This window comes from Eleutherodactylus coqui, chromosome 3, assembly GCF_035609145.1.
Source record: "Eleutherodactylus coqui strain aEleCoq1 chromosome 3, aEleCoq1.hap1, whole genome shotgun sequence".
Lineage (NCBI taxonomy): Eukaryota > Metazoa > Chordata > Amphibia > Anura > Eleutherodactylidae > Eleutherodactylus > Eleutherodactylus coqui.
In genome coordinates this window covers 16,899,726-16,914,622 of record NC_089839.1, presented here as the reverse complement: position 1 = coordinate 16,914,622, position 14,897 = coordinate 16,899,726, and positions in this window count along the sequence as shown.

Sequence of the window (14,897 nt, the reverse complement as noted above, 5' to 3'; positions counted from 1 at the left end):
TACCAAAAAAAAAAAAAGTGCAACACTGCAAAAAGCAGCCTCCACAGCACTGCACACGGTTAGATGTGGCCCTAAGAAGGACCGTTGGGGTTCTTGAAGCCTAAAATACTCCCAACACTCTCCCTATAGCAACTCCAGCAAGACAGCACTTTCCCTGATCTCTGTCAGAACGCATCTGTGGCGAGCCGCGGGAGGGGCCGATTTTTATACTCGGGTGACACCTGATCTCGCCAGCCACTCACAGCAGGGGGGTGGTATAGGGCTTGAACGTCACAGGGGGAAGTTGTAATGCCTTCCCTGTCTTTCTATTGGCCAGAAAAGCGCGCTAACGTCTCAGAGATGAAGGTGAAAGTAACTCGATCACGTGGTACTCGTTTCGAATAACGAGCATCTCGAACACGCTAATACTCGAACGAGCATCAAGCTCGGACGAGTACGTTCGCTCATCTCTAATAAAAACCAATTCATCAATAAACCGTCTGTATAAACATTTCATGTCATTGGTGGTCGGACATGATATATATGTATATTTTTTCAAATTCTTTTATGAACAAATTTGAAAAATTAAGTGAGAATCTAGAACCATCGCAGATCCCCGCATTTGTTTACAGAATTTGATATTAAAAAGATATATATATTTTTTAATAAAACCAATGCCCTCTATAATAGATATTTTGTTATTTTGGTATATTCCGATTCAGTTCAAGCACCAAGGCTCTCATGTTCAGTCCTTTTTGTGTGTAATATTTGAATATAGGGACATAATGTCTAGTGTGCCCAACTATATGACGATGGCCATTGAATATTTCCTAAAAACTTTAAAGGGCATTAATGCAAAAAAAAAATTTCACTTTGGGCGGCAGGACAAGCCCTTTAAGGGGTTAAGATGATCAGTGTCTTCCAATCAGCACAAGTTCGCAATCTAGTGCTTATAAATATGTTTACCGTATGCTGATTATTAGACTCAAGCTAAAGCTGCCAGAAGCCATCAGAGAATAGTATTGCGGCTGACCGGTCAGAAAGACTCCCCCATTGCTGTCCTCAAAGCTGATGGCTAGACTAAGATTCTAACAGCAATTTTGGTCCAATTGAAAAACTATCCGAAGTACTAAAAAAACATTCTCTCCAGTAAGCTGTAGATCTGAAGCTACGATCATGCAGAAAACAAGTATCTAGTGATGCTACATCTCTAATGACAAGCCAGGCCTCTCTATTGCGGTCTTCCAATAGGTGGCGCTGTAGAGGCTTTATTCCATCTTCCTTATAAGCCTCTATCTCCGCTCACATCTATTTATTCAAAAGGTCCATAATGCCTCTAACAAATGAAAGATTGCCGACGACCAAAGTATACAAGAACATTTAAAGCTGATGTAAAAATTCTCACGTTAAAGCTAATTATTCAGATCACTCAGGGAGCCGGCCGCTTCTGGACTTTGGATAAAAGAAACATTTTAAAAATAGCAAAGATAATTTTAAAAAAAATAAAGCATTTTTAGGAACAGATCGGCCACTGAGAGATGTTTAAAAATACCAACTATTTTATACTTGTATCACTGTGAACATTCTAACTATATCTTCACCTTTATCTGACAGTTTAATGACTTGATTTATCCTTTTCAAGACTAAACTATAGCACACAGATGGCATTTTGGGTAGGCCATAAATGATGGGATGAGGAAAATACCAGAAAAGTGGGGTCATCCCCACTATCTGCATCTGACTGGGATGCATTCAGTGCGCAGCCTCCCTGCAGTAAACCTCCTGCGGCCACAGGATGATAAAGATTGTGCACTTGAAAAAACTGTTATTGTACAGAACGCTGCGGGATCACCGGCACAGGGTGACCATGGGACGGGGCAGAAAGAGAGAAGAGACTTTGGTGTTTTACTTTTTACACTGACGGATATGCTGACACTACACTGACCAACTACACGCTACACTGACCAACTACACGCTACACTGACCAACTACACGCTACACTGACCAACTACACGCTACACTACTATACTGATCACACACTACAGATCCGAGCTTTAACAAGACAACTATTTTATTCTTGTATCACTGTGTACATTCTAACGATCTTCACCTTTATCTGACAGTTTAATGACTTGATTTATCCTATAAGACTAACCAATAGCACACAGACAGCATCTTCGGTCGGCCATAAATGATGGGATATTCTAGGGGATTCTTAAAATACTATGAACAAAAAAAACTTCTGCTCCTTACTAACAATCTAAACATCTATGAAACATTTAAACATTTCCGCAAAATTAAAAAATTCACCTAAAGTGAACCAAAAAATATATATATCTTACTTCAAACTATAAACATATTTGCTTCTAAAGTGTCTAACACGTGGCTGCACAAACTCTGAGCTGAAGATCAGAGAATACAAGTCTCCCAATCAGCACAAGGAGGTCACATGTCAGCTTCCCATTCAGCTTCTGAAATGATTGTTAAATCTTAAGGCCAACAGATTCTGATTGCTCGAGTCCAGAAAAGGCGATCAGACGATCAGAGAATAGTATTACAGCTGACTTCATCAGATCAGGACTGCCCATTGCTGTCCCCAGAGCTGATGTGCCGTCAGGGAGATATAGTATCCCTGCCCGCCCGTTGTACTAAATTATATAATTTCAAGAACTGATAGTGTGTTCAGGGATCTCCAAGGACAACGAGCCTAACATTATCCATTAGTGTCCATTATAACCATATATCCACCTTTGTCAGAGAGTTTGATGACTGCTGATTTATCCTCTACAGGACTGACCTATAGCAGTCTTGCAGAGATTGAATTACACCTACTGTATGTTATGGCGGCTCCTCCAGTTCCCGAGTAACAACCTTAATATCTATCAATCTAAATGTCATCTATGAATCTGCTCAAGAGAATTAAAAAACCCCTCACATTTCATGTCAACCATCTTAGGCACATTTATAAGGTTTCTCACAAAAAGGAGGACTGTCCACAGGTGACTTGTCAGCTTGTATCTGCTGTATTTGATTCATTTCCCCAGTGACACTATAAGAGGTTTCCTCTAAAGACCCTTTTTTGGTTGGCATTTGGGGTAGGATATAAAAGATGGGATATTCTAAGAGATTCTTAAACACTACGAACCAAACAATCTTATTAAAGAATAATCCTTACTAACAATCTAAACATCTAGGAAACATTTTATACATTTCTGCAAAACTATAAAAATGGTCCCAAAGTGACCCATAAAATATTTACATCTTACTTCAAACTACAAACAGATTTGCTTCTTGATGCTAAATATATGTAGAATCAAAGTACATAATACGTGGCTGCACAACCCCTGAGCTGTTAGAAGATCAGAGAACACAAGACTGCCAATCAGCACAAGGAGGTCACATGTCAGCTTCCCAAATGATTGTTACATCTTAAGGCCAACATATTCTGATTTCTCGAGTCCAGAAAAGGCGATCAGAAGATCAGAGAATAGTATTACAGCTGGTTTCATGAGATCAGGACTGCCCATTGCTGTCCCCAGAGCTGATGGCTCAGCTGAAAAAAATCAAAAGTACCAAAAAAAAGGGGCGCAGCCTAATTAACAAAGGAGTAAGATGGGGTAGGGCGTGGAGGGGGGTAGATGGGGTAGGGCGTGGAGGGGGGTAGATGGGGTAGGGTGTGGAGGAGGGTGGGTAGGGTGTGGAGGGGGGTAGATGGGGTAGGAGGCGGAGGGGGTTAAGGGGGGGAGTTAAGGTGGGGTTAGGGGGGGTATAAGGGGGATTAGTTAAGGGGGGGAGGGTATAAATGGGGGAGTTAAGGGGGGAAGGTATAAGTGGGGGGGTTAAGGGGGGTTAAGGGGGGGGGTTAAGGGGGAGGGGGGTTAAGGGGGGGTGTTAAGAGGGGGGGTTAAGGCGGGGGGGGGGTGTTAAGGGGGGGGGGGGGGGGAGTATGGCTGCCAACCAGGCCCACTCTTCTGTAAAGAATTGAGGAGGCTGACTCCCACTACGCCGCCCATGTTAGAGTTGGTATTCCACTATAGCACTACGCTGCCTATACAATCTGGCCAACATGTGGAGCGTAGAGTTTCACCGTATGGGCACGTCGCACAGCAGTCGGTGCACTGGCAGATTAAACCGATGTTGCAGGGTCCGCAGGGTGGCAGCGTCCGTGTGGGACTTGCGGAAATGTGCGCTGACCCGGCGCACCTTTTCGAGCAGGTATGACAAGCGTGGGTAGCTTTTCAAAAAGCGCTGAACCACCAAATGAAAGACATGGGCCAGGCATGGCACGTGCGTGAGGCTGCCGAGCTGCAGAGCCGCCACCAGGTTATGGCCGTTGTCACACACGACCATGCCCGGTTGGAGGCTCAGCGGCGCAAGACAGCGGTCGGTCTGCTCTGTCAGACCCTGCAGCAGTTCGTGGGCCGTGTGCCTCTTCTCTCCTAAGATGAGTAGTTTCAGCACGGCCTGCTGATGCTTGCCCACCGCTGTGCTGCCACACCGCGCGACACCGACTGCTGGTGACGTGCTGCTGACACATCTTGATTGCGAGACAGAGGTTGCGTTGGAGGAGGAGGGTGGTTTAGTGGAGGAAGCATACACCGCCGCAGATACCAGCACCGAGCTGGGGCCCGCAATTCTGGGGGTGGGTAGGACGTGAGCGGTCCCGGGCTCTGACTCTGTCCCAGCCTCCACTAAATTCACCCAATGTGCCGTCAGGGAGATATAGTGGCCCTGCCCGCCTGTGCTTGTCCACGTGTCCGTCGGACGAGTACGTTCGCTCATCTCTAATAAAAACCAATTCATCAATAAACCGTCTGTATAAACATTTCATGTCATTGGTGGTCAGACATGATATATATGTATATTTTTTCAAATTCTTTTATGAACAAATTTGCAAAATTAAGTGAGAATCCAGAACCATCGCAGATCCCGGCATTTGTTTACAGAATTTGATATTAAAAAGATATATATATTTTTTAATGAAACCAATGCCCTCAAAAATAGATATTTTGTTATTTTGGTATATTCCGATTCAGTTCTAGCACCGAGGAGCTCTTATCCAGTCCTCTTGTGTGGAATATTTGAATAAAGGGACATAATGTCTAGTGTGCCCAACTATATGACGATGGCCATTCAATATTTCCTAAAAACCTTATATGGCATTAATGCAAAAAAAAAAAAAAATTCACTTTGGGCGGCAGGACAGCCCCTTTAAGGGCTTAAGATGATCAGTGTCTTCCAATCAGCACAAGTTCGCAACCTATTGCTTATAAATATGTTTACCGTATGCTGATTATTAGACTCAAGCTAAAGCTGCCAGAAGCCATCAGAGAATAGTATTGCGGCTGACCGGTCATAAAGACTCCCCCATTGCTGTCCTCAAAGCTGATGGCTAGACTAAGATTCTAACACCAATTTTGGTCCAATTGAAAAACTATTCCAAGTATTAAAAAAATTCTCTCCAGTAAGCTGTAGATCTGAAGCTACGATCATGCAGAAAACAAGTATCTAGTGATGCTACATCTCTAATGACAAGCCAGGCCTCTCGCTCTATTGCTGCAGTTTAATGACTTGATTTAAAAACGAACCAATAGCACACAGATGGCATCTTGGGTCGGTCATAAATGATGGGATATTCTAGGAGATTCTTAAAACACTATGAACAAAAAAAACGTCTGCTCCTTACTAACAATCTAAACATCTATGAAACATTTAAAACATTTTCGCAAAATTACTAAATTTGCCTAAAATGAACCAAAAAGTATATACATTTTACTTCAAACTATAAAAACATTTGCTTCTAAAGTGTCTAATACGTGGCTGCACAAATTCTGAGCTGAAGATCGGAGAATACAAGTCTTCCAATCAGCACAAGGAGGTCACATGTCAGCTTCCCATTCAGCTTCTCAAACTATTGTAAATCTTAAGGCCAACATATTCTGATTGCTCGAGTCTAGAAAAAACTATCAGAAGATCAGAGAATAGTATTACAGCTGGCTTCATGAGATCAGGACTGCCCATTGCTGTCCCCAGAGCTGATGTGCCGTCAGGGAGATATAGTATCCCTGCCCGCCTGTTGTACTAAATTATAGAATTTCAAGAACTGATTGTGTGTTCAGGGATCTCCAAGGACAACGAGCCTAACATTATCCATTAGTGTCCATTATAACCATATATCCACCTTTGTAGTATAGTCCACCAGCAGCAGAAACTTAACCCTTCCTGCGGTCAGGCTAGTAAATGCCAAGCCAAATCGGAGCCAAAAAAAACCCAAAAAGGTTCCAAATATATAAAATGATGACCGGCAGCATAAGCGGATATGCAAGGATACAAAAAACTTCTTTATTGCCCCATTACAAAGAATAGCGACGTTTGTGGCCTTCCTTATGCTAATACATATATCTAAAGACATATCATATATAAAGACAACCTCATTTACAATGAACATATCACAATGTGACACGTATTACATACAGATGTAGGTTATCGTCCGCTGATTGCCTCGTCACCCGGTTGCTCCATACTCTCTTCCTGTCAGTGTATGTTGGAAACACTGTGCCGCAGGGCATCTGCGCATGCGCGGGATTACCACGCTCGCGAGAGGATGTCGTCAGAACAAGCTCCGTTGGAATCACTTAGGGAACAGCTTGTTCACATTGCACATGCGCAGAAGTTAAAGTATGGCGAGATCGGCGTCATGAACCACACCACTGCCGTATTATACTGGAGCCCATATACGCGGCATGAAATAAGTATCGGGTCCATAGCATCGCCGTTCGCGCAGTGAAAGCGACAAAAGGCAGTGTCTATTGTCCAAATTTGGAAAAGCATATATCTCACAAATTTCATGGTATTTAAACCCAGAGTGTACAATAAAACACCCCACATCAATAGGGATTTGTAATATTACTATTTGGGCATGCAAACAATACATGTAAGCATCAGTAAATTATAGATGCAACCCAATATCATTATCCACCACATGTTAATGTTGGAATATATATAGTTGGGTATCTAAATATGTAACCAATATATGAAATTTCAAGAAATCATAGATATAGCTTGCTATCATTGTTCATCACACAGTGGTGCAACCATGGTAGCACACCAGATAATAAACTTATATACCCAAAGGGATATAGGGTCCCATTATCCCCCTGATCAATTTTATTAAATATGCCGACACTACCATTGAGTGTCCATGCATAAATTCCAAATGGAAATTTCTAATAGGGGTAATAAGTATCTGGCCTGCTATTATTATGTAATCGTGGTTGCATATATTAGTATTGTCCTCTTTATACCCAAATGTATCGTTCTATTATATGATATATACCAATCCAAAACCAGAATATTGAAATATCCTGTCATTAAAGAGACCAAACCGAATCAAGGGTCTGATATGCACACACTCTTTATTAGGAATAATACAATACAGTAGTAGTAACTTATTTCAATACACCACGAGGCACAAAAGTAGAGACGACCAAGGATGAGGAAACCAACGTGATAGAGGTCCTACAACAACCAAAAACAAACGTGATTCAAATCCATATATACATCGTCATCCCAAATGCATACTCTGAGATGAGTCAACAGGATATCTAAAGATGTGGCTGAAAGATATATTCTTGATTGAGCCCTCTGGGGGACAGTGTCTAGCTCATAAATCCATTTGATTTGTATCCCTATCCCCACCCCTGGGTAATGTGGGGACATGGTCGATCACTCTGTACTTTAGTTGACCAATGGTATGTCTCGCCTCAACAAAATGTCGTGAGACAGGTAATGACATTTTTTGTCCTGATTGTGCTCTTGTGCTTCACCATACATGACCTCACCTCCATGGTGGTTTCACCAACATATCCCATGCCACAAGGGCAGGTGATGAGGTAGATCACGTATGATGAAGCACAAGAAATCTTCCCTAAGATCTTATACCTGTTGCCCCTGAGTAGATGGCAAAAATAAATCGCCTTTAACCAAAGTTGTGGCAGCAGGGGCAAGCCAGGCATGGAAAGTTGCCCCTTTTAGGGGGAATTAAGGTAGTTTGGATGGAAGTTTTTTTAGGCAAAAAATGGGAGTGTACCAAGTCGGTCTCCTATACTAGTCCCCCGTCGGTATGCCATAAGTGGAGCATTACGAAATTCAGGGATGGCAGAGCCACCTAGGTTCAATAGAGGTCAATTTTTTTATTATTCCCCTATTTGCCCGACTCATTATGTGTGGACACAAAAGGTAATCTATTGAGGTTTTGTCCCTTGTGTTTAGATTTTAAAAGCTCACTTTGGGGTATCATTCTAGCCTTAGTTGCCGCCTCTCTTAATATGGATTCAGGGTATCCCCTTTGTAGAAACTGGTCACACATCTCATCGAGTCTTTGATCGACCGTTTGATCATGTGTGATCCTTCTGACCCTCAACAGCTGGCTCCAAGGGAGGGAGTCCTTCATAGCGATTGGGGGATCACTACTGTATAATAACAGGCTGCTGCGGTCTGTGTTCCTTACATACAAATCTGTTTGTAAGTTGGTGCCCTGTTTTTTTTACCAATACATATATCCACCTTTGTCAGAGAGTTTGATGACCACGGATTTATCCTCTACAGGACTGACCTATAGCAGTCTTGCAGAGATTGAATTACACCTACTGTATGTTATGGCGGCTCCTCCAGTTCCCGAGTAACAACCTTAATATCTATTAATCTAAATGTCATCTATGAATCTGCTCAAGAGAATAGTATTACAGCTGGCTTCATGAGATCAGGACTGCCCATTGCTGTCCCCAGAGCTGATGGACCGTCAGGGAGATGTAGGATCCCTGCCCGCCTGTTGTACTAAATTATATAATTTCAAGAACTGATGGTGTGTTCAAGGATCTCCAAGGACAACGAGCCTAACATTATCCATTAGTGTCCATTATAACCATATATCCACCTTTGTCAGAGAGTTTGATGACCACTGATTTATCCTCTACAGGACTAACCTATAGCAGTCTTGTAGAGATTGAATTACACCTACTGTATGTTGTGGCGGCTCCTCCAGTTCGAGTAACAACCTTAATATCTATCAATCTAAATGTCATCTATGAATCTGCTCAAGAGAATTAAAAACCCTCACATTTCATGTCAACCATCTTAGGCACATTTATAAGGTTTCTCACAACAAGGACTGTCCACAGGCGACTTGTCAGCTTGTATCTGCTATATTTGATTCATTTCCCCAGTGACACTATGAGATGTTTCCTCTAAAGAACCATTTTGGTTGGCATTTGGGGTAGGATATAAAAGATGGGATATTCTAAGAGATTCTTAATCACTACGAACCAAACAATCTTATTAAAGAATACCCCTTACTAACAATCTAAACATCTAAAAACTATAAAAATGGTCCTAAAGTGACCCATAAAATATTTACATCTTACTACAAACTATAAACAGATTTGCTTCTTGATGCTAAATATATGTAGAATCAAAGTACATAATACGTGGCTGCACAACCCCTGAGCTGTTAGAAGATCAGAGAACACAAGTCTTCCAATCAGCACAAGGAGGTCACATGTCAGCTTCCCATTCAGCTTCTCAAATTATTGTTACATCTTAAGGCCAACATATTCTGATTGCTCGAGTCTAGAAAAGTCTATCAGAAGATCAGAGAATAGTATTACAGCTGACTTCATGAGATCTGGACTGCCCATTGCTGTCCCCAGAGCTGATGGCTCAGCTGAAAAAAATCAAAAGTACCAAAAAAAAGGGGCGCAGCCTAATTAACAAAGGAGTAAGATGGGGTAGGAGGTGGAGGGGGGTAGGGTGTGGAGGGGGGTAGATGGGGTGGGGGGTAGGGTGTGGAGGGGGGTAGATGGGGTGGGGGGTAGATGGGGTAGGGCGTGGAGGGGGGTAGATGGGGTAGGGCGTGGAGGGGGGTAGATGGGGTAGGGCGTGGAGGGGGGTAGATGGGGTAGGGCGTGGAGGGGGGTAGATGGGGTAGGGCGTGGAAGGGGGTAGATGGGGTAGGGCGTGGAAGGGGGTAGATGGGGTAGGGCGTGGAAGGGGGTAGATGGGGTAGGGTGTGGAGGGGAGTGGGTAGGGTGTGGAGGGGGGTAGATGGGGTAGGAGGGGGATAGATGGGGTAGGAGGCGGAGGGGGTTAAGGAGGGGGGAGTTAAGGTGGGGTTAGGGGGGGGCATTAAGGGGGGGGTTAGTTAAGGGGGGAGGGTATAAGGGAGGAGGGTATAAGTGGGGGGGGGGTTAAGAAGGGGGTTAAGGGGGGGGTGTTAAGAGGGGGGGTTAAGGCAGGGTGGGGTTAAGGGGGGGTTAAGGCAGGGTGGGGTAAAGGGGGGTGTTAAGGGGGGGGAGTATGGCTGCCAACCAGGCCCACTCTTCTGTAAAGAATTGAGGAGGCTGACTCCCACTACGCCGCCCATGTTGGAGTTGGTATTCCACTATAGCTCTATGCTGCTCATAGAGCCTGGCCAACATGTGGAGCGTAGAGTTCCAACGTGTGGGCACGTCGCACAGCAGTCGGTGCACTGGCAGATGAAACCGATGTTGCAGGGTCCGCAGGGTGGCAGCGTCCGTCTTGGAGTTGCAGAAATGTGCGCAGAGCCGGCGCACCTTTCCGAGCAGGTCTGACAAGTGTGGGTAGCTTTTCAAAAAGCGCTGAACCACCAAATTAAAGACGTGGGCCAGGCATGGCACGTGTGTGAGGCTGCCGAGCTGCAGAGCCGCCACCAGGTTACGGCCGTTGTCACACACAACCATGCCCGGTTGGAGGCTCAGCGGCGAAAGCCAGCGGTCGGTCTGCTCTGCCAGACCCTGCAGCAGTTCATGGGCCGTGTGCCTCTTCTCTCCTAAGCTGAGTAGTTTCAGCACGGCCTGCTGATGCTTGCCCACCGCTGTGCTGCCACGCCGCGCGACACAGACTGCTGGCGACGTGCTGCTGCTGACACATCTTGATTGCGAGACAGAGGTTGCGTTGGAGGAGGAGGAGGGTGCTTTAGTGGAGGAAGCATACACCGCCGCAGATACCAGCACCGAGCTGGGGCCCGCAATTCTGGGGGTGGGTAGGACGTGAGCGGTCCCAGGCTCTGACTCTGTCCCAGCCTCCACTAAATTCACCCAATGTGCCGTCAGGGAGATGTAGTGGCCCTGCCCGCCTGTGCTTGTCCACGTGTCCGTCGGACGAGTACGTTCGCTCATCTCTAATAAAAACCAATTCATCAATAAACCGTCTGTATAAACATTTCATGTCATTGGTGGTCAGACATGATATATATGTATATTTTTTCAAATTCTTTTATGAACAAATTTGCAAAATTAAGTGAGAATCTAGAACCATCGCAGATCCCCGCATTTGTTTACAGAATTTGATATTAAAAAGATATATATATATATATTTTAATGAAACCAATGCCCTCTAAAATAGATATTTTGTTATTTTGGTATATTCTGATTCAGTTCAAGCACCAAGGCTCTCATGCTCAGGCCTTTTTGTGTGGAATATTTGAATATAGGGACATAATGTCTAGTGTGGCCCAACTATATGACGATGGCCATTGAATATTTCCTAAAAACTTTAAAGGGCATTAATGCAAAAAAAAAATTTCACTTTGGGCGGCAGGACAAGCCCTTTAAGGGGTTAAGATGATCAGTGTCTTCCAATCAGCACAAGCTCGCAACCTATTGCTTACAAATATGTTTACCGCATGCTGATTATTAGACTCAAGATAAAGCTGCCAGAAGCCATCAGAGAATAGTATTGTGGCTGACCGGTCATAAAGACTCCCCCATTGCTGTCCTCAAAGCTGATGGCTAGACTAAGATTCTAACACCAATTTTGGTCCAATTGAAAAACTATCCCAAGTACTTTAAAAAAATTCTCTCCAGTAAGCTGTAGATCTGAAGCTACGATCATGCAGAAAACAAGTCTATAGTGATGCTACATCTCTAATGACAAGCCAGGCCTCTCTCTATTGCGGTCTTCCAATAGGTGGCGCTGTAGAGGCTTTATTCCATCTTCCTTATAAGCCTCTATCTCCGCTCACATGTATTTATCCCCCAAAGCTCCATAATGCCTCTAACAAATGAAAGATTGCCGACGACCAAAGTATACAAGAACATTTAAAGCTGATGTAAAAATTCTCACTGTAAAGCAAATTATTCAGAGCACTCAGGGAGCCGGCCGCTTCTGGACTTTGGATAAAAGACTAACATTTTAAAAATAGCAAAGATAATTAAAAAAAAATAATAAAGCATTTTTAGGAACAGATCGGCTGAGAGATGTTTAAAAATACCAACTATTTTATACTTGTATCACTGTGAACATTCTAACTATATCTTCACTAGAGATGAGCAAACATACTCGGATAAGCACTACTCGTCCGAGTAATGTGCTTTATCTGAGTACCTCTCTGCTCGTCCTGAAAGATTCGGGACGCGCTGCGGAGCGGGGAGCTGCAGGGGAGAGCGGGGAGGAACGGAGGGGAGATCTTTCTCTCCTCTCCCACCCGCTCTGCCCCGCTCCCCGCTGCGACTCACCTGTCAGCAGCGGAGCGCCCCGAATCTTTCAGGACGAGCGGCGAGATACTCGGATAAAGCAAATTACTCGGACGAGTAGTGCTTATCCGAGTACGTTCGCTCATCTCTAATCTTCACCTTTATCTGACAGTTTAATGACTTGATTCATCCTTTTCAAGACTAAACTATAGCACACAGATGGCATTTTGGGTAGGCCATAAATGATGGGATGAGGAAAATGCCAGAAAAGTGGGGTCATCCCCACTATCTGCATCTGACTGGGATGCAATCAGTGCGCAGCCTCCCTGCAGTGAACCTCCCGCGGCCTCAGGATGATAAAGATTTATTGTGCACTTGAAAAAACGTATTGTACAGGACGCTGCGGGATCAGCGGGACAGGGTGACCATGGGACGGGGGCAGAAAGAGAGAAGAGACTTTGGTGGTTTACGTTTTACACTGACGAATACGCCGACACTACACTGACCAACTACACACTACACTGACCAACTATACACTACACTGACAAACTACATGCTACACTGACCAACTATACACTACACTGACCAACTACACGCTACACTACTATACTGATCACACACTACAGATCCGAGCTTTAACAAGACAACTATTTTATACTTGTATCACTGTGTACATTCTAACTATATCTTCACCTTTATCTGACAGTTTAAGGACTTGATTTATCCTATAAGACTAACCAATAGCACACAGATGGCATCTTGGGTCGGCCATAAATGATGGGATATTCTAGGAGATTCTTAAAATACTATGAACAAAAAAAAACGTCTGCTCCATACTAACAATCTAAACATCTATGAAACATTTTAAACATTTCCTCAAAATTCCAAAATTCGCCTAAAGTGAACCAAAAAATGTATACATCTTACTTCAAACTATAAACATATTTGCTTCTGAAGTGTCTAATACGTGGCTGCACAAACTCTGAGCTGAAGATCGGAGAACACAAGTCTCCCAATCAGCACAAGAAGGTCACATGTCAGCTTCCCATTCAGCTTCTCAAACTATTGTTAAATCTTAAGGCCAACAGATTCTGATTGCTCGAGTCCAGAAAAGGCTGTAAGACAATCAGAGAATAGTATTACAGCTGGCTTCATGAGATCAGGACTGCCCATTGCTGTCCCCAGAGCTGATGTGCCGTCAGGGAGATGTAGTATCCCTGCCCGCCTGTTGTACTAAATTATAGAATTTCAAGAACTGATCGTGTGTTCAGGGATCTCCAAGGACAACGAGTCTAACATTCTCCATTAGTGTCCATTATAACCATATATCCACCTTTGTAGTATAGTCCACCAGCAGCAGAAACTTAACCCTTCCTGCGGTCAGGCTAGTAAATGCCAAGCCAAGTCGGAGCCAAAAAAAACCCAAAAAGGTTCCAAATATATAAAATGATGACCGGCAGCATAAGCGGATATGCAAGGATACAAAAAACTTCTTTATTGCCCCCATTACAAAGAATAGCGACGTTTGTAGCCTTCCTTATGCTAATACATATATCTAAAGACATATCATATATAAAGACAACCTCATTTACAATGAACATATCACAATGTGACACGTATTACATACAGATGTAGGTTATCGTCCGCTGATTGCCTCGTCACCCGGTTGCTCCATACTCCCTTCCTGTCAGTGTATGTTGGAAACACTGTGCCGCAGGGCATCTGCGCATGTGCGGGATTACCACGCTCGCGAGAGGATGTCGTCAGAACAAGCTCCGTTGGAATCACTTAGGGAACAGCTTGTTCACATTGCACATGCGCAGAAGTTAAAGGATTGCGAGATCGGCGTCATGAACCACACCACTGCCGTATTATACTGGAGCCCATATACGCGGCATGAAATAAGTAACGGGTCCATATCATCGCCGTTCGCGCAGTGAAAGCGACAAAAGGCAGTGTCTATTGTCCAAATTTGGAAAAGCATATATCTCACAAATTTCATGGTATTTAAACCCAGAGTGTACAATAAAACACTCCACATCATTAGGGATCTATATTTGTAATATTACTATTTGGGCATGCAAACAATACATGTAAGCATCAGTAAATTATAGATGCAACCCAATATCATTATCCACCACATGTTAATGTTGGAATATATATAGTTGGGTATCGAAATATGTAACCAATATATGAAAGTTCAATAAATCATAGATATAGCTTGCTATCATTGTTCACCACACAGTGGTGCAACCATGGTAGCACACCAGATAATAAACTTATATACCCAAAGGGATATAGGGTCCCATTATCCCCCTGATCAATTATTAAATATGCCGACACTACCATTGAGTGTCCATGCATAAATGCCAAATGGAAATTTCTAATAGGGGTAATAAGTATCTGGCTTGCTATTATTATGTAATC